Source organism: Halichoerus grypus, chromosome 5, assembly GCF_964656455.1.
Source record: "Halichoerus grypus chromosome 5, mHalGry1.hap1.1, whole genome shotgun sequence".
Classification (NCBI taxonomy): Eukaryota; Metazoa; Chordata; class Mammalia; order Carnivora; family Phocidae; genus Halichoerus; species Halichoerus grypus.
The window spans coordinates 104057235-104077189 of NC_135716.1; the positions used below are offsets into that span (position 1 = coordinate 104057235).

At 35.8% G+C, this 19955-nt stretch overlaps 1 long non-coding RNA gene across 5 annotated transcripts in view; it reads right to left on the reverse strand.

Annotated features, from left to right (window-relative positions):
- The window catches only part of LOC144381893 (uncharacterized), a 122284-nt gene that overhangs the window by 36529 nt on the left and 65800 nt on the right, over nt 1-19955 (reverse strand). Inside the window, exon 2 of one of the 5 annotated variants that reach the window (XR_013448020.1) lies at nt 13826-13895. The exons of the other annotated variants lie outside the window; for them this stretch is intronic. This is a non-coding gene — a long non-coding RNA (uncharacterized LOC144381893). The remainder of the gene's footprint in view (nt 1-13825; nt 13896-19955) is intronic. 5 annotated transcript variants of the gene reach the window in all.

The window sequence follows — 19955 nt, forward strand, 5'->3', positions numbered from 1 at the left end:
AGCCAGCCACCATGTTTTCCATAAGTTTATGTTCTCCAAACCACACATATTTAACAAAGATGCTGCTGAGTGCATAGATGAAAGGAAATGAGTTCTTGTCTATGTCTATGGTGGTGGGAATGAAGTGAAAGAGACACTAAAAAGAGGAGGTGGCATTGTAAAGAGATGTAGATGCTCAGGGAGACAAAGGAATAAAGTCATTACTCAATTTACCCCAATAAAAATTTACTGAGCATTTATCATGTGCCAGAAGTGTGGTAGATGTTAAATATACAAATATGAATTAATATCTGGTCTTTACTATCAAAGAATTAAGGATGACAGTTAAGGAAATAGAATATAATATAGATAAATAATATAATATGCAATAATATGTATGTATATACATATATATGCAATAATGTGTGTGGAAAGTTCACAAATAGTAAAGAAAGAAGGAATCTATTTTGTCTAGGGAAAGTGAGGGAAGACTGCATTGAGCAAAAGATGGTGGAGTAGGACTTTGAAGAATAAATAGGAGTTTTCAAGGAAAGCAGGTGCAGTGGACCATCTCACCGAGAGGACTTAACATTTGTAAGTATGTGGAGGTTTTAGAAACCTTCTCCTGTATGTGTGTGTGTGTGTGTGTGTGTGTGTGTGTAAGTATTTTGGAATTGCAAAAGCATAAATTGCAAGAGAGAAGAACTGGGAATTAAAAGGAAATGAGAATGAGGATAGAGAGCTAGGTAGGGGATAAAAAGGCTCTGCACTGCAAGCTAAAGAGTGTGAACTTTATTCTGTGTATGGATGGGAGTCAGTGAAGGTCTTTAGGCTGCATAGTAACTGGTAGCTCTATTTACCCTTTAGATGAGAAGCAGGCTCATGAAAGCTTGGCGAATGGATGGGTCACGGGGGAGGAGAGAGGAGGTGAGGAGAGAATGGTAATGGTAAAGAGACTGTTGCAACAGGTCAGACGAAAGAGAACAAAATCCTACTAAGACAACAATAAAAGAGAAAGACTAGATAGAATAAAATCAAGAGATATTCATTGATAAAACTGAACAAGCTCAGTGACATGGGATGTGAAACAGCCAAGTCCCAGGCGTTTTGATTGAATTACTCAAATTGAGAGCTGTGCCACCCAGTGAAGATTCTTTCTGGGACAGGCAGATTCTGAAGCATCTGTGGCATACCCAGAGGCAGGTTTTCTAATGGACAGTAAAATTTATGTCCACAACTTGGGAGAATGTTAGTGCTAGCATTCACATTTCACATGTCAACGAATGGTGACATTATTAATCAAGCTATGGACGACAGGTAGAGATACACAACATTCCATAATCTAGAATGCAAATTATAATTTTGGGCTTTTGATGATTGATTTTGACTAGCTGGTGGGATAACCATGTGAATATATCCATAAGGAGTTTAGAAGTCTGGTACTTCCATGCAATGGAATACTATGCAGCCCTTTAAAAGATTAAATAGTTCCATATACATCAATTAGGAAAGATATTCATGATTTGTTATAAAGAAAAAAATACCAGTTGTAGAACAATATGTAACATGATCCAACTTTTGTAATAAAATATATATGTAAATACACATATGTATAAATATATTACTGTATGCATATATATGTAAATATGAAAACACACATATATACATACAGAATAAATGTATGGGAGGAGGGAAAGACAGCTAATCTTTTACTGGATAGTCTACTGTATTCTTTATATAGTTACAAAGGACATTCACTGCTTTTTTTTTAAGGTTCTTTTTAAGGTTAAAAAACTATAGGGAAAAAAACTGTAGAAGAAAATAAGGTTGTCAAGTGAGAGTATAGAGGGAGGAAAGAAAAGGGCCAAAGATAGGAACCTGAGAAATGCACAAAGCACAAATACAATTTTAGAGTCAGAGAGGGAAGAAGAGGGTGGAAAGATAATCTGAGAGTTAACAGTTAGGAGAAGAGGTCGTTGGTGTTGAAGGCTTCAGAAAAAAAGTGGATCAAATGATGACCTGAGAGCAATAAATGGGGTTGGAGGATTGGCCAGTTCTGATGAAGCAGTTTCTTGAGGGCAGGGTCAGATTGTATTTGGTGAAGAATGAGATTAAAAAGGGGACGTAAAGAAGTAGTGTAGTTGGTTACCAGGGAAAGTGTGTCAGGCAAAGGGAAACTAGAGCACGTTTGTAATCAAAGGCTGGAGAACCAGTGCTCTGATAAAGGTTGAAAACACAAAAGGAAGAGGGAGTAACTGAGCTATTTCATCACATATATTTAAATTTTCTTTAAAAAGGAATTAATACTGGGGCGCTTGGGTGGCTCAGTCGGTTAAGCGTCTGCCTTCAGCTCAGGTCATGATCCCAGGGTCCTGGGATTGGGCCCTGCATCTGGCTCCCCGCTCAGCAGGAAGTCTGCTTCTCCCTCTGCTCCTCCCCCGGCTCGTGCTCTCTCTCTCACTCACTATCTCTCTCAAATAAATAAATAAAATCTTAAAAAATTATTTAAAAAATAAAAATAAAGACGAATGGATACTGTATGCACTTTTATATTTGATTTCCAAACCAAGTATGCTTTTGTTTACATTTACATTTGGCTACAAAGAATCACACTGGGGGCTTTTACAACTAATTTTTAATTCCCAACTTTGCCATTTTTCAGACAAAAACAGGAACCGGAAAGAAGTGGCTGGGCAGGCTGTCTCTGGTGTGACGCACACTGCTGGCCCAGACACCTAGAGTAGATGTTGTCTTGGTTCTCATGAAACGCAGTCTTCTAACGTTGGATCAAACAAACTTAATTGTTCAAAGTGACAGTAAGTGTTAGAATAAACCACAACAACTAAATCCGTTGGCAGTGATAGAACTCCACCCAAAGGTTGTTTCGAAAATACACTTTGTGAACACTGCTATTGAATATTTCATAGACCTCTCCGGTATAGGAGTTAGACTATTTTTCTGCAAGCTGTTCATATCCTGACTTCACATACACAGACACACACACAAGAACAATGAAAACAGCCCCTTAAACATATATTCGTTTGGGGATTATGCAAGACAAAGTTTAGTCCTCAGACAGTTTCCTTCCTCATCATCCATCAGAAACTTATCAACATTGGCATATGGTTAGAAAAGGCATGTTAATTTTAAATTTTAAATGCTGACACCCTGAAAAAGGGAAAGCCTATAAGGTATATCTCCTAGGTGAGATGATAGAGCAGGAAAGCAAAAAAAAAATGCATTCTAAATCTAACAATGCACGATTTTAAGGTTATCTGTGAAGCTAAGATTATTTACCATTTGGGACGATACATAATGCTGGTAGGAAGTTGACTATATTTAAGACAAAGCTATTCTATCAAATTTCCTCCCCCAAATAAATCAGCCTTCCTTCACAACCTTGAATTAAAATAAAATAAGATAAAATAAGATAAAAACTAAAGTTCCCGATGAACATCTTCTGTGGTAGTGTCACATCTGGTTGGAGTTTAGAGAGCATAATTGTATAAAGAAATTAAAAAAAAAATGAAAGAAAGAAGGTTGGAAAAGTGGGGCAGGTTATGGAAAGCTGTGCATGAAATATTTAACATTTTGGGATTCTGTCGGGTGCTAGATGTCACCTTTAAGATTGTACCCTCTCCTCTGTTACCATTAGACCTGTGCATATTTATTTTGACGTATTTATTTTTTTAAGTTTTATTTATTTATTTTTAAGTAGTCTCTACACCCAATGCAGGGCTCAAACTCATGACCCTGAGATCAAGAGTCACACACTCTTCCAACCGAGCCAGCAAGACGCCCCTTTATTTTGACACATTTGTTCTATATTTTATAATTATCATTCATGGAACTATCTCTCCTTCCCAGATTATCAGCAATCTGAAGAGCAGGGAAAATGTCTTTGTTCTAAAATCTTTTTATCCCAGAGCCTAGCATAATGATCAAGCTCAGTAGGTGCCCAAAGAAATAAATGAACAGAAGGATGCATGCATGAGCGCACATGTGTGGTACATATACACAAGGCTATGAAAAGTGGGCTTTAAGACAAACAGATGTTTCCAGATTAAATTGTCGGGTTTGTACTCTGGACTCTCTCCCATGACTCTACTTTTCTTTCTTTTTTTTTTTTTTTCCTTGAAATCAGGCTGATATTCACTGTGGCATTGCCTAAAATATCCCTCTCTATCTGACCCCAAAGGCAATGTGGACCATCTGGGCCAACACTGAGGCATGGTCCAGGGGTCAAAGGCTGATGCAGGGGTACAGTCACTTGGAAGAGCAGAGAGACAATAGAATAAACTCCATGTAAGGAGATTTACAACAGAGTGGACCAAAACAGTTGTTAGGTCTTCATGGCAAGTCCTGGGCACCCAGGTGCCCCTCGCCATTTTGTATTTTAAAGCATTTAGCATACTGATGCTTATGTAGTAAGTTCCTTCTATTCTCATGAGAGAAGATGGGGAGAAAAAGACAGGCTAGGAGCTGAGATGGTGACCAACAGTGAGATCATCTCAGATACAGTGGCCAGGGAAGGATGGGACTGATATGCTTACACCCAGAGGATGAGAGGAGACTGCTGTACAAAGCGTGGAGAAGCGCATCCTGGTTTCATCAGTTACAAACTGTGGGACTTTGGGCAATTTGTTTAACCTTTCTGTGTCTTTGTTTCCTCATCTGTAAAATGTGGAGCATGATAGTACCTATTCCATCCTGCTGTTGTGAGGATTAAATGTGTGCATATACGGAGGGCACTTAGAACAGTGCCTGGCACACAGCAGGAGCAAAATAAATTCTGGTCATTCTTACCATTCAAAAAGAGGGACCCGCAGGTGCAAAAGTCTGAGGCAGTTAGGATCTTTGGCAAATTAATTAAACTGAAATAAGATTAGAGTGGCCAGAGCAGAGTGGGCAGAGACCAGTGGCACAAGATGAGGCTGAAAACAGAGACAGAGGCAGATCATGCTGGGCCTTACAGTTCATAGTAAAGAGTTTGGCGTTTTTGTTGTTATTTCTGAGTGACATGGGAAGCCGTTGAAGAAGTTAAGCAGGAGACTGGTGTTACTGTATTTATGTTTTAAGATGATCACTTCACCTGCTATATGGAGAACAGATCGGAGGCGAACAAGAGGAGAAACAGAGTGACCAGCCAGGATGGTGTTGCACAGTAGTTGGGGTGGGAGAGGGTGATGGCCCAGACTGAGGTGGAAGGAGTGGAGAAGAAGAGAAGAGAGTGGTTTCAAGATATATTTTGGAGATAGACTTGCCAGTATTCATGAATTAACTGACTTTGGGAAAACCAAAAAAAGGGGGAAGATCAGAACAGGCCTGCCACATATGGTTGTGAGGGATGTTCACTGCATAAGAGTGCCTGGCTGACAAGGGCACATGGAGCTGAAATCCAGCACATATTTAGCTCACAAAGTCCTGTCCCCTGCCATGGGCTACATGCATGTATGAAGGGTGCCTCTTTCTGATTTCTACAAAGACGAGAAGCAGTCCTACCCTTTAATTCTGGCTTGGGTAACTAGGTAAATGGTGTTGCCACTGACAGAAATGAGGGCACTAGGATGGAGGTGAGACACGTTTTAGAGAAAAAAAATCAAGGGTTTGGGCCCTGTTAACATCAAGAAGACTCTGAAATACTTAGAGATCTCAGATTAGTAGTTGGTTGCCTAATACTGATTTTCTATTCACCAGATTTGTTATTTCCAATCATTTATCTGTAGATGCTTTTGAAGTTTCACTCAACACAATCACTATTTACAAATAATGGCAATTTTATTAATTCCTCTCTAATCCTGACTGACCCTGCTCAGACCTCCAGCACAAGGTTGAATACAAGGGCTGATGGTGATCATCCTTGCCTTATTCCAGATCTCAAAGATAAAGCTTTTAGTGAATCTCCATTAAGTATAATTGCTAATTGTTTCTTTGTAGAGATCCTTATCAGATTAATGAAGTTCCTTTCTCTTCCTAGTTAGCTAAGATTTTTAACAATAAAACGATGATAAATTTATCAAATGCTTTTTCTGCATCTATTAAAATAATCATGTTTTCTCTCACAATTTTTCTTTCTTCCTATAATTTTCATTTCCCATAATACCACTGGATTTTGGTAACATAGTTATGTTGGCCTCATTAAAGAAGTAGCTCACTTTCTATTCTTTCTAACAGTTTCTGTTGGAACAGATCCATCTCTTCCTTAAATTTTTGATAGAATTCATTGGTAAAGTTATCTGGACCTGGACTTTTCTTTGTGGAAAGGATTTTGAATATGGATTCATTTTCTGTAAGAGTTATGACTCTCCAAAGTTTTCTATTTTTTCTCTTTACTTTTAGTAAATTGTGTTTTCCTAGGAATTTGTTCATTCCATTTAAATTTTCAAGTTTCTTGCTGAAGGTGTTTAATAATACTAATGATAGTCTTTTCTTATCTCTTTAGAAACCTCCATTTGTGGGGCACCTGGGTGGCTCAGATGGTTAAGCGTCTGCCTTCGGCTCAGGTCATAATCCCAGGGTCCTGGGATCAAGCCCCGCATCGGGCTCCCTGCTCAGTGGGGAGCCTGCTTCTTCCCCTCCCTGCTTCTCCCCCTGCTCATGTCCTCTCTCTCTCTCTGTATCTCTGTGTCTCGAATAAATAAATTTTTAAAAAATCTTTAAAAAAAAAAGGAAACCTCCATTTGTTATTTGTGTCTTCTCTCTTTTTTTCTTGGTCAGTCTAGTCAGAAGCTTATCCCAAAGAACCAACTTTGGGGAGTGACTGATAATAGTGCAGGGTTTCCTTCTGGGGTGATGATAGTGTTTTGAAATTAAATATTGGTGATGGTTGTACAACTCTGTGAATTTACTAAAACTCACCAAACTGTACATGTTAAAAGGATGAATTGTATGCATGTGCACTATATATAATAAAGTTACTTAAAATATATAAACAAAATATATAAACAAAATAACATGACCTGTATAACCTATACAAATACCAGTGAAGTTTATAATATTAGCCTACATCAAGGCTTCCAGTAATATTGCTTGTCTTCGTTTTTGCACAGTGTTAGGTTCTTTATAGCACATAGTTGTTGACAAATTAACCATGTGAATAGTACTGCTGGAAAGGTAAGAATCATTAATATATGACTTCTTTAAAATCTTCAAATTTTATGGGGTGCCTAGGGCGGCTCAGTCAGTTAAGCAACTGCCTTTGGCTCAGGTCACGATCCCACAATTGAGTGGGGAGTCTGCTCCCTCTCCCTTTCCCTCTGCCCTTCCCCCCACTTGTGTTCTCTCTCTCTCTCTCAAATAAGTAAATAAAATATTTTTTTAAAAAATCTGCACATTTTAAATAATAACCATAGTCTCCAGAGAATTCTGGTACATGTTCTGACCATAGAGACCAAACCAATCTAAGGAAAGTAGGTCAGAGAACACAATCCAGTTCAACCTTGGCACAAGATGATGTAATGTTTTTTTCTTCACATAATCATGATGTTCTAATCATTCTATGATTCTGACCTTTAAGTCAGTGGGTAGTCTATTATTACTTGGTGGCTGCTGAATCCAGAGTCAACATTTTGGAAGCTAAAGAATGCCCATCTTCTTTCAAAATCTTTTGGCTTACTACAAGCTGAACCCAGCTAAAAACTCTTGCCAGAGTTTAGTTATTTCATGCATATGAACTAAACAACAAACAGAACACAATTAGCAGAGGATGAAAAAATAGAGAATACATTTATTTTCTAACATATTAAAGATGTTAAAATCACATTAAATACATTAAAGCATTTAAAAAGAAATTACCATGAAGCACATTATAGTCTTAAGAAATTATAGATCAGATTTTCCTATTTCTCAAAATATGTTATTCTATTTTCTATAGATAATAGACAACAATTTTTAATAAAATTTGAAGACTTAAATTTTAGAAATTCAAGAGATAGAATATCTGTTCTATCTACAGTCTACTGATAAAACATATTCCCTGCTTCTAAAAGATATATAACCCATAAATTTAAAAGGAAAAGGAAAGAAAATTGTCTACAGTTCTAACTCAATACCTCTTGCAAAAGTGTGTGTGTGTGTCCTTTTTTTGTTTTGTTTTTGTAAGAATCGAGTGAAGCAGCTTCCTCTCTGAAAAGAGTAATTATTCATTTATATTGGTACTATATAAAGTGTTCAAGTTACTTTTTAATAAATTGTTAGTTTTTCTAAGGTCTTTATCACCCCTCTATCATGTCCAAAATTTTTTTCTTAACAAAATAATTCTAGAAATAGAAAATACAAAGAGATGGTTAGAGGTACATATTAGGACACTTAAGAAAAATAATTTGAAGTCTTGACTCTTAACTCTAAGCTAATATAATTGCCCCTTTATTGAGGAATGTGTAGTTTCTATATAGTGATTTATTCGGTATAGTGATAAATTCCCTCTGTCTATGAGAATGGTTAGAATTAAGTGCAAACGACTTAGTATGCAGGTGTATATCGAGGAAGGGAAACAAAAATGACAAATACAATTTTAGATTCAGTAATCCGTGTTCCTTAAATAACCTTTGCTGTGAAAGGTTAAAATACTGTGAGAAAATGGAAGTGTGAAAAAATGGTTTATTAAATATTCATTCTTGAACTTCAAGGCATCTATGCCTTCATGTATTCAATGATGCATAAGAAACTTTAAAATCATACCCAAAAGAAAATCCTTATGACTCATAGCAGACAAAACATTTATACATATTTTATAAAGAATTTCTGCAAAGCAATAAAGAAACATAAATCAATAATAGAATAACGGGGTTTGGGTATGAACAGACAATTCACCAAAGAAGTACAAATACATAATAAACATATGAAAAGATGCTGAGCTTCACCAGCTAAAACAGATCAGTTAAAATATAAAAAGCTTCTGCAGAGCCAAGGAAACAGTCAACAAAACAAAAAGGCAACTGACAGAATGGGAGAAGATATTTGCAAATGACACTACAGATAAAGCGCTGATTTCCAAGATCTACAGAGAACTTCTCAAACTCAACACCCAAAAAACAAATAATGCAATCAAGAAATGGGCAGAAGACATGAACAGACACTTCTCAAAAGAAGACATACAAATGGCTAACAGACACATGAAAAAATGTTCATCATCATTAGCCATCAGGGAAATTCAAATCAAAACCACATTGAGATACCACCTTGCACCAGTTAGAATGGCAAAAATTGACAAGGCAAGAAACAACAAATGTTGGAGAGGTTGTGGAGAAAGGGGAACCCTCTTACACTGTCGGTGGGAATGCAAGTTGGTACAGCCACTTTGGAAAACAGTGTGGAGGTTCCTCAAAAAATTAAAAATAGAGCTGCCCTATGACTCAGCAATTGCACTACTGGGTGTTCACCCCAAAGACACAGATGTAGTGAAAAGAAGGGCCATATGCACCCCAATGTTCATAGCAGCAATGTCTGCAATAGCCATACTGTGGAAAGAGCCAAGATGCCCTTCAACAGATGAATGGATAAAGATGTGGTCCATATATACAATGGAATATTACTCAGCCATCAGAAAGGATGAATACCCAACTTTTACATCAGCATGGATGGGACTGGAGGAGATTATGCTAAGTGAAACAAGTCAAGCAGAGAAAGTTAATTATCATATGGTTTCACTATTTGTGGAACACAAGGAATAGCATGGAGGACATTAGAAGAAGGAAGGGAAAAATAAAGGGGGGAAATCGGAGGGGGAGACGAACCATGAGAGACTATGGACTCCGAGAAACAAACTGAGGGCTCTGGGGAGAAGGGTGGGTGGAGGGGTGGGGGGATGGGTTAGCCTGGTGATGGGTCTTAAAGAGGACACGTATTGAATGGAGCACTGGGTGTTATACGCAAACAATGAATCATGGAACACTACATCAAAAACTAATGATGTAATGTATGGTGATTAACATAACATAACAAAATTAAATTTAAAAAATGTAAAAGATTGATATCAGCAACTGCTGGACAGGTGTGGGGTGTGGAGAAATGAGCTCTCTTTTATATTGTTGGTGGAAGTATAAATTTGTATAAACTTTTGGAGGATAATGTAGTTTTCCTATTAAAATCTGAAAAGTACATATCCTATTACCTAGTAATCCCACTTCCAGGAATCCATCCTATAGACAACGATTACATGATAATGTAAAAATAAAATAGAAGACGGTCATTATAGTATTATTATTAACAGCAAAAATTTAGGAAAAACTTAAATATCTACTGATAAATGAAAAAATAAAGGTATAGACATAAAATCATTGCAGCCATTCAAAAAAAAAGAACTGACAGACAGGATTTCCAATGTTTTGGCAATGTTCTTTTTCTAAACCCAAGTAGTAGATGTAGGGATGTGCACTATGTATATATTTATATACATATACAGTTGGGACATGTTTTTACATGCATCTGAATTTTCACAAAAAATGAAAAGAATGAATGAGGATAAAACTATATGAATTAATCTAGTAAAATATATATATTAAGAAAAAAACATAATAGGCCATAAAGACCATTATGAGTGGCATAATCCCAATTTTATGGGAAAAAAGTACTATTATGCATATTTATGGACTATGCTTCTATAGTATATAAAAAACCAAGGAGGATATGTAGCAAACCTCTGGAGAATAGGATTATAAGGATGTTTATGGAAGGAATGGAGTGGCATTGGAGAGCTTTCAAACTTTTCTAAAAGTTTGATGGTATATATTTATTTTATTTTTATCTTATATATATCATATATATATAAATTATATATAATATATATATAACATATATATATAAATTATATATAATATATATATAACATATATATAATATGTTTATTTTATTTTATTTATATATTTAAATATATATATTTTTTTGATTATATATATATATATATTTACTTTTATGCATGTTTCAAATGACAAAAAAAAAGAAAGCTTGCCCAGGACAATTGAAGAAAGCAAAACAAATTTAAAGAGACCAAATATGAACATGTTCCAATAAATATTTATCCAGCAGTAGGAAGTTAATTATGCAGTTAATGGACAATAATCAAGTATTTTTTAAGCATATAATAAAAAAATTATCCTATATACTTGGTAAGGGATAGTTTATAGAAAAAGTTAAGACACTGTGGTTATATCTATGTTTCTCACATTGTAGTTAGAGAAATTATCAACTACAGTTGGTCCATTTTTTATACAAATTTTGTGGTAATAAATCTGAATTCAGCTAGAAATCATAAAACATTGAAATTTTTTTCCGAATTGTAATAAAAGCAGACATTTATTTGTTCAATGCTAATTAAGTTCTAGGCATGATTCTAAGTGCCTTATATGTATTCATTTATTTAATTATTACAACCAATTGTTACAATCATGTCTATTTTACAGATGAGGAAAATGAGATATAGAGAGGTTAAGTAACTTGCCAAAGTTCACAGCTTATAAGTAGTGGGGCCAGGATTCAGACCCTAGCACTTTGATTCTAATACTTCCATCATTCTATACCATCTCTCAGAGTATTTCAAGTAAAATCTAACATTCATTTTAAATGGCGTGCTGTTATATTAAAATATGTTTTGTGTCTACAAGGCACATGAAAACAGTTTTGAAAAATATAAAACGCTATAAAATGGAAAATATTATGATCGCAAAACTTTAGTTATTCCCTCCCTCCCCATAACTAAAAGATGCTTCACTACTACAGTGGGTTGCACTGGTTTATATTTGAAAGAAGTAATACGATTTCAAGAAACTGATCAAAATTAACTATTTCTTATTTATTCATGTAGACTAATATTAATTGCCCCAGCAATTATTTTTATACATTCCAATGCCAAGGAACTAAGGAGAAAGTTGTCATGATTTATTTGTTAAGATTTATTCTGTGATAATAGATAGAACTTTGGGAGTAAGTGGACTATGCAATCCTTTTTTTCTAGCAAACTTAAATACAGTTTAGAAGATGGTAGGCATTTCAAAACATTCTAGAGAACAGCAACAATGTATGTAAGGAAGGATTAGAGTGAAAGTCAAAGGTATATAAGAAATACATAACAGTTCAAAAAAAAAAAGAAAAGAAATACGTAACAGTTCAGAGAAGGTAGACACTGTCGAGATATGAAATGAAGGAATTTTTATGTCTAATGTGGAACTGAAATTTGTTCTGCAAGGGAGTGAAAGAATCAAGGAGCCATAAAAGAGGGTACTTTACTTTTGTTTTTGACAAAAAAATAAATAAATATAACTAACTATGATGTTATTTTATCTACTTTCTTGGGACTGCTGGAAAATCACTATAATTATGGAAGTACATTTCGAAAAAATATCTTACACTCCTCAGTAGGAAGGTTGCTAGTCTTTTAAAACGAATCATGTGATAATGTTTGAAAAAAACTGTTCTTTTTCTTTAATCCAAGCCGATTAAATGATGAGAAACCCTTCCTTTGTAGTCCTTTTATGCGTTAATTACTAGTAATTAATCACTGCTTCTCTGACTTTAGTTAGACAAACCCAAACAAATGCATAGATAGTTGATTCCTAGTTATCATATATACATCTTACTAATAAGAAACGTAAAGGTCATTGGTCAAAGTTATCCAGTAAAAATCAGGGCTTCTAACTTTCATTTTAAAGCTTCACCATACTCAGGTTCTCATGGCATGGAAATATGAAAGCAAAAACACCAAAAATTTGGACTTTCAAGTGAATAGTGGGTTGTGGAAAAAAAGCAGGGGACTACAGTGAGTCAACATCTCCCGATTCCTTAAAATGCAAATGTCTGAACGGGGAAAGATCATCTAAGTAAAATACTTCATGCTGTAGAAGGGGAAAGGAAGTTGCATGAGAATTAGCTATTCAGGGAAGGTCAAGTTAGAGACAACTTTAATGATGGAACTGCACGGAAGTGGTTTAAGAATATTTCCTTTAAAAAAAAGTCAGAGCAACTAGTTTTATTATCTTTAATGAGTTCCCTGGGCCTTATCTAATGTTTTCCCAGAAATCCTCTTGTAAATACTTAAATTTACAGAGGTTCTTAAAAGAAATCCCACTCTTCCCACTATATGGGGGAAAAAGAGTCTGTCATATTGTGGGGAGGGGAGGACAGGGCAGTGGGTAGGTACTAGTGCCAACAGACTGAGAGCTTGTCCCAAAATAAATGCCTGGAAAAAATCCAAACTTTCAGTCATCAATATTCCATCCCTATTCCACACAAGCAAAAAGGAACAAAATACACAGTAAGAAAAGCAGACAAATTAAAAGAGAAGCTATCAGAGACTCCCCAAAATGGTTTCTTTTTAAAGTGAGTTGGAGAAAAAGGTCAAGGTCAGTATATCTCTCTATACAGATTGTCCTTCTGATAAAGGCTGCAGCAAAAGCAATATGGAGCAGTAACCAAAACAATCACAAAGGCAGTAGAGGAGAATATTGTTTACTAAGGCTGTCCATATTTGGGTCCCTCGGGAAACTGAATAATACTGAGATTTGAGCACCAGGGCATGACCACAAATGCAAATTGCATACTAAAATTTTCAGCTTGAAATTTTCAAAATTAGTTTTTGAAATTAATTAATTCAATTAATTTTTAATTAAATTAGAACACTCAAATCAGCAGTTGGGCTTTTTTTCTCCGTGTGAATTTTTCAATTAGGTTTATACTGTTTCAGTCAATGAATAGAGGGCTTGATTTTCTGAGGATTGGAAATAATACGTTATTATCCAGTAGCTAGGTCAAGAGTATAGGTAACGATTAGTACTATTGTTTCCTTGAACCCAGCGTGTTTTAAGTTGGATATATTCTTTGTCTACTCCTTCCCAGAGGGAGAGAGAAACATTACCTTATTTATAAACAATAAAGTCTTCTTTGGTGCTCATGCTCTTCTCTCACTTGTACAGATGAACATGTGTCTACAATGGAGATGGGAAAAACAATTTCTCAAATTTGATTAATAAAATGTAAGATAATATACTTTATGATGAGGCTTAAAAAGGTTGGCGAACAATATGATAAAAAGCATAAAGAATGAGAACCCAGGAAACTAGTCAACTGTCTAGTTTTATTACCATGCACAGAGGACACTGTCTTAGCCTCAGCTTTGTCATTTATGAACCTACTTTAAGAGTGGTTGTGAGAAACTAGATGAGATTAATATCTTAAAACAAATACTGAACTGTATAGAAAAGCAGGCTATGATTATTCCATCTTACCACTTGTCACTTGGCATGTAAATGCAGTCCCGTGGAAAGCGCTGACCTGGAATCTGAATTGAAACTACACTGACCCTTTTTATCTATAAATAGGGAGTAATGCCACGTATAGTTTCTTTGGTAAAATGCTATTGGTAGGAGCCAGTTATTTGTGGCAAGTAAGCTTACAGGGACTTTCTTCAAAATTTCAGACTCATTGTCTGTATTGGCTAAAATTAGGTGTGGTATCAAATGACAGAAACAATAGTTTAATAAAGTTGAAATCTTATTTTTGTCTCATAGAAACGTCCAGGAAGCAGTTCATGACTGACAAGGTAACCCATGCTGCCAGGAACCCAGGACCTGTTCATCTCCAAGTTTTGTCCTACCAGGCTTCAAGCTCACAGTCCAAGATGTCGGCATTGCATTCCACAGGAGCAGATAACAAGAGTGAAAGGGCATACAACCTGCTGTCTCCTGAGAAACGATCATGAAAACTGCCACAAGACACTTCTATTTGCATGCTATTGGCCATGCCTGGTTACAAGCTGGAAATAGACCATCCATTGTGAAGGGTCACAAATCTAAGACCCTAGCACCATGGGAACAACTACTAGGGTTAAATAGCTATCTCTGCCATTTATCATTTCATTTAATATTTTAGTGTAGAAACTTTTTCTTCTTGAAAGAAGAAAGAGAGTGGACAGAAAAATATGTCAGAAAAGTGAAATAAAGTCACTTTAGGAATGTATTTCATTGTCTTTTTAATTTTGAAAATTAGTAAGCTCCAACAACATAAAAGATTTAAAATGTTGATTATTTTTATCATTATGTAATTATTATGATTATACTTCCAAATATCTAAAATGCTCATTTCTCTGATTTCACATTGACCTAAACTATACTACATAAAACTAAAAATAATTGGGCACCTCGGTGGCTCAGTCGGTTAAGCATCTGCCTGCAGCTCAGGTCATGTTCCCAGAGTCCCAGGATTGAGTTCCACATTGGGCTCCCTGCTCAGCGGGGAACATGCTTCTCCCTCTGCCCTTCACCCTGCTTGTGCTGTCTCACTCGCTCTCTCTCTCAAATAAATAAATAAAATCTAAAACAAAAAAATTAAAAATAATATAATCATAAATAATAAGAATACCTTAGCATATAAAGCAGATAAAGGAATTCCTAAGGAGAGGCAGTATGAAAACATGGCAAGAACACAGGCTTTGTAAAGAAAGTCTTGGGACGGAGGCCCCCCCATTCATTCACTCATTCACTCACAGCATCTACTGCTGTTACATGTATAAGTTTCAGGTAGTGTGTGCTATTCATGGAATTTATAATTTATTTAGGGAAACAGGAATAAGACCTATAATTTTACAAGTACTAACTGAAATTAAAAGTGTGATAAGTAATTTAAAGTAGGAGTATAGCGTACTGTGAACATCTAAAAGTAAGATCTAGCAATTAAACAGACCTGGAGTATTTATATTTATTAGTTGAAAGATCTTTTACACTTAAAAGTTTAGATACACTATAAAGTGGGAAAAAAAAGAAATTGCAAAATAGTGTGAGTCGTATGATTTAATTTCACTTAAAAGGTCACACCCAAAATATTATCACATGTAAGCAGATCCATTAAAAAATATAGGATACATGCAATATATATGTTCATATTTATATTACATTTATATAAAATACATGCAATGAGCATGTATTGCTTTTGTGCTTGGAAAAACAATAAATAAAAATGTATTTAAAAATAAAATTTAGGAACATAAAACTGACTGCAACATCAGTCTGGCATTTGGACATTGACCTGCATCTAGTAAATGCTCAGTGAAAGCTTTAATCACATTGGTAGAAAAACATATTAACGCATATATACACATACATATAATATTCTCTAGTAAAACAAAGAATGTTTTGAAATATATTAACTAGTGTATTTATTTAATAGTACAAGTTCAAAATTTGGTATCTATCATTAAAGATAATTATATTTTCCCATTTACAAGACAGGGAGAATAATTCCTGATTTTCCTTAGTTTTCAGGAATACTGAAGGAACTAAAGTAAAGATGATTTTGGCTCTCACAAATAAAAATACACACATTGAGAATTTATTATGAACAAAACACCATGCTTTGGGAAAAATATTGATAAGAAATAGTTTACCAACTCAACAAACATACATTGGATACCTATTTTGTACCAGGTCTTGTGCGATGCTCTGTGGATTCCAAAATGAAAAGGACATAGACTCTGCCTTGAAAATACTTTTGAATAAGTGATAGAGACAGATATATAAATAACTTTCTAAATAAACTACTAGAAAAATAAAATAACAAACAAATTTTTTATCATTTTTTTAAATTTTTAAAAAAGATTTTATTTACTTATTTGATGGAGAAAGAGAGCACAAGCAGGGGGAGTGGCAGGCAGAGGGAGAAAGAGACCCCCCGCTGAGCAAGGAGCCCGATGCGAGACTTGATCCCGCAACCCTGGGATCATGACCTGAGCCGAAGGCAGATGCTTAACCAACTGAGCCACCCAGGCGCCCACCCGTAGGTAATTTTTAGATCTATACATAACTCTAACATGCTAGCACTTGCACATGCTTTCATAGGGTGGCACAGAGCTGTACACTTTACGATCAGGGAAACCAAGGGCAAAGAGCTTAAATGGCTTCTCTTGTTGCAAAAACGCAGAAAATACAGAAAAATGAATTTGCGCTGAGGGGACCAGGAAAAGGAGAAATACAAGTTTTGCTCAAATATCTATCATACTTAGAAAATTTGGTGGCTCCTTTTTAAAAAGTCACATTCCAGGCTTTATGGAATGATCCTGAATTGTGAGATAGTTTAGCTGCTGACCATGTAAACCATTATGGAAATAGTCCTTCTCATATCTCAAAAAAGTTCTGCTTTTTTCTTTTTGTCAGTTTTTCTAGTGGTGACTGTGGTAACAAAGGAAAGCCTTAGATCCACAGTGATAAGACAGAGTGGTTATTTTTCTTTCTTGACAGTCAGCATGGACATTTACACTGAGAGTTCACTAATAAGCATTTTCATTATCCGTGTAATGAAACTCCTTTGTAATGGTGTTTGGAGGCAGAACTAGCTCTCACTGAGACATCCAATCATTCATCCCACCAACACTTTTCTGTCATCTAGAATGTGCCAAATAATTGCTGGACCCTGGACAGTAAGAGGTGAGGAAGGCTTAGTCCAGGCCCTTGAATTCACACAGAAGCTTACTGTATAGGTAACAAATTTCCTATAATTTGGCATTCTGTGGTTAACACCCATAATCCTATATCTTCAGTTCTCCATTTAATAAATATGTACGGAATTACGTCTAAGTACCAAAAACTGTTCTACATAAGATAGTTGTAAAAACAGACATAACCCCTGTTCTAAGAGTACATAGTTTGTTTGGGACAGACTGAGACAAAAATTGTTAGTTTCCTACACAATTTCCATTCTCCCTTCTTCCTCTTTAAAAGAAATCTGATTCTTGTCGGGGGAGCAGTATGTCCAGTTGCAGACGATGGATCACGATTCGTCTAAGTCCGTGATTTCCAAACGGTGTGCCCAGTCTCCAAGGGTGCCAAAGTAAACTCACTGGGGGGCCATGGCATAGTTTAATTTTCAAGAGAAGCAGTGCAACTCAACATCTGTTGGATAGTGTACAAACTACTAGCTTAGGGTATTAAATCACTACATTCCTTCAGACTGTGCCATACCATTGCAAAGCTGGATTTTCAGTGGTTGCTGTGATTAAAAAATAAACAAATAAACAGGTATGGCATGAAAAGCATGGAGAACAACAAATCATACTGTCCAATCTGATTCCAATGTTGGGAAGTTGCAGAGTGCCCGATGGGTGTATCTATCCCATTGTAACTCATGGTTATTTAAACACAGACAAAGTATTACTTTCTTTCAATTTATGTGTATAATCTATTCAAATGACCACTAAGTTGTAAATAGAGCTTTTATGTATTTCTTTCTTTTGAGAAAATTACTGAGACCCCAAGGGAGCTGTGTACCAAGAAAGTCTGGGATCCTTTGATCAAAGCTAATCATGTTTTTTCAATCCTGCTTCCTGCTTCCCTAGCTTTCTTGCATCTAAAGGTGACCGTATGACCCAATTCCAGGCTAAGCATAAATGCACATGGAGGTAAGAGAGGAAGGACAGTGCTGAGAGAGCATTTGCATTCCAGATAAAAGGGGACAATGCAACAACTCTTAGTTGTCCTTCAAGAGTCCAATTCCTTTAGTAATACAATCCTACAAGTTACGGGTACAGACCACATATTCTAGCCTCCTTTCCAGACCAACTGACTAAGCTCTGACCAAAGGTACATGAGCAGAAGAGATACACGCAAATTCTGGATCATACTCCTAAAAAGAATGGGCATGCCTTCTACTTCTGTCCCCTTTCTTGCCAGGGCCCAGGAAATTAAACAATTATCCCCAAATGCACATGGATAATATCAAGCAGCATTCTGAGATAAGAATGTTAGGCCTCCTTATTTCTAATCCACTGCTTTTTCTGTATACTATACTCATTGAGGCTTAGAAATCTCTGTTATAATTCTATATGCTATATTTGATATGTTAATATGATGAAGTCTTTTTGATATATTTTTTATTCAAAATAACAAGATAAATTCACATTATTATAAATGCATAGACCATAGCATTTTGGTTAATAAGTAAGATTTAGTTAGTGGGTCAGCCAAGTTTCTTAACCTGTACAGCTAAGAACTAGACCCTGACTCATGCATGGTAGGTTCCCTCTAGAAGGGGCAGGTCACATGGGATTTGGACAGCTCCTATGGCTAGGAAGATCTGCAAGGCAGAAGTCTAGCCATTGCTCTGTGAATTAGGATTTCTTTCAATCAGGGGTGGGAAGATGAAAAAGTGATTGCTTTTTATTCTATAGAATGCAGGGAGTCCTAGTTCTAGTTTATGTAAAGTACCTGAAGTAAACATGACAAACAGAGACACAAAGACAAATGGACACTTAAGGACAGACATGAATCACAAGATTGTAAAATAGCAAAAGAATTCATTAAAAGATTAGCAAGAGCTCAGACATGACATCTGAGACAGTTGACTTTGTAACTGTAACTAAGTCATTGGGAGTTTTTTAAGAAAGCACCTAGAGGGATTTCAAAACATAATAAAATTCTATTTCTTTAAAAACATATAACTATTTCTTTTACCATCTGCCATGCTCAGATTCACACCACATACAAAATTATTTAATTCCTCAAGATATAAAAAATAATGGTTGAATTCCTAAAAAGATGGTAACGACTGAAGATATCTACAAAGCATACCTATGTCCAAACTACTCCAGGTCGTCTACAAGACCTCAGACAGAACTTTAGAGTGCTTGCAAAGCCGTAGTCACTGAGTTATAATATTGTGGTGACCCAGGGACCCTTATGTTTCATGGCACTGTCCTTGATGGCTTCTCCCATGAGACCTAACACCCATAGCTTTTGGCTGTGCCAGTGTGATGAGCATTGCATTCTTTCAGTGCATATACCGCAGCTTCGTTGGACTAACCACCCTTAGGAAGAACCTAGGAGAATTAAAAGAGGAAGATGATGATCACCAACATTTTAGAAGGGGTATGTTTTTAATATCATTTTCCACAAACTTTGGGTCCCTAATATCATGTGTGGATGACTTCTTTGTGTAATTAAAACTTTAAAAAAAATGAGGTTGAAAATGAATGTATGGTGAGTTTATCTAACATCTAACTG